Source organism: Aplysia californica, unplaced genomic scaffold (assembly GCF_000002075.1).
Source record: "Aplysia californica isolate F4 #8 unplaced genomic scaffold, AplCal3.0 scaffold01268, whole genome shotgun sequence".
Taxonomy (NCBI): domain Eukaryota; kingdom Metazoa; phylum Mollusca; class Gastropoda; order Aplysiida; family Aplysiidae; genus Aplysia; species Aplysia californica.
Genome location: NW_004798538.1, coordinates 74,923 through 76,031, shown reverse-complemented (window position 1 = coordinate 76,031; position 1,109 = coordinate 74,923).

Below are 1,109 nucleotides of genomic sequence, written 5' to 3'. Positions count from 1 at the left end.
CCTTTTCCAAGTATACAACGTCGGGCCCCTGACGGGATTCGAACTCACGACCTTACGGTTGGGAGTCCGAGAGCCTAACCACTAGGCCACCGACGCCACAGTTACAAAGTTCTATCTGACAGTTTTGCTGTTTTCAATACTGAGACGATGAGAACAAAAACATAATATTCTATCTTCTCTATAGTAAGATTATTCAGAGTTGTTATCAAGATATTCAAAGAATTGCATTTTTTAAAAAGCTTGACATGTGAAACTCAAAATCTTTTACTTCAAATAATTTGTCAAAACTAGGTATTGGGCAGATAGAACTTTGTAATTCTTAGGTACTGAAGTGGAGCTCTCTCGTATCCCACTTGTTTGTTTGAGTACAAAAAGACCGATGAATCGACAGAATAAGGAAGAAATGGGAAGAAAACACAAGAGACAGTTCAGTTGAAGTAGAGAGTTTTATGTATGTAGCTTGTAACACAATAGTTATTTATCTGCTTAAGATGTGCACAGAAAAGAAAGAGGAGAGATAAGTTCCACAATGAGCCAAGTGACCACTCACATGTAAATGACACAGGTCTGTTGACCATTCCAGACTTGATGTTGGACATTCGGACCCGCCCAGCGTCAAAGACTTTGATGGTGAATGGACTGCCCTGGATGGGAACCCCGGCATAGTCTACGTAAACTCTGTGGCTTCCTGAAAGTAAGAAAAAAACCATAAAAATTTTATAGTTAAAAAATGTAAAGCGTTAATGCGAAGTATTGAGGTAATCGGCAAAATCTCAAGCTGAGAACATAAGGGCAGGGCAGTGTATATAAATTGAGAAACGAGAAGTATACAAACATTATAATGGCCAGCCAGCATGGGGAAAGAGCGAAACATTTTGAATGACTAATCATGAACGAATGATTGTAAAGGTATTTTGCCCCCATCAACACGAATTAGATGATTTAGGTGGCGCACTGCTTCGACCAACGATCAACCCGGGCTGTGTGGGGTTACAACATCCCTGTAGGTCAAAGGCAACACATGATCAATACAATAATACACCACAGACGTCGGTAAAGAGATAACAAAATCTAAACCCTAGTTTTATACCAACTTTTCTCGAACCCCC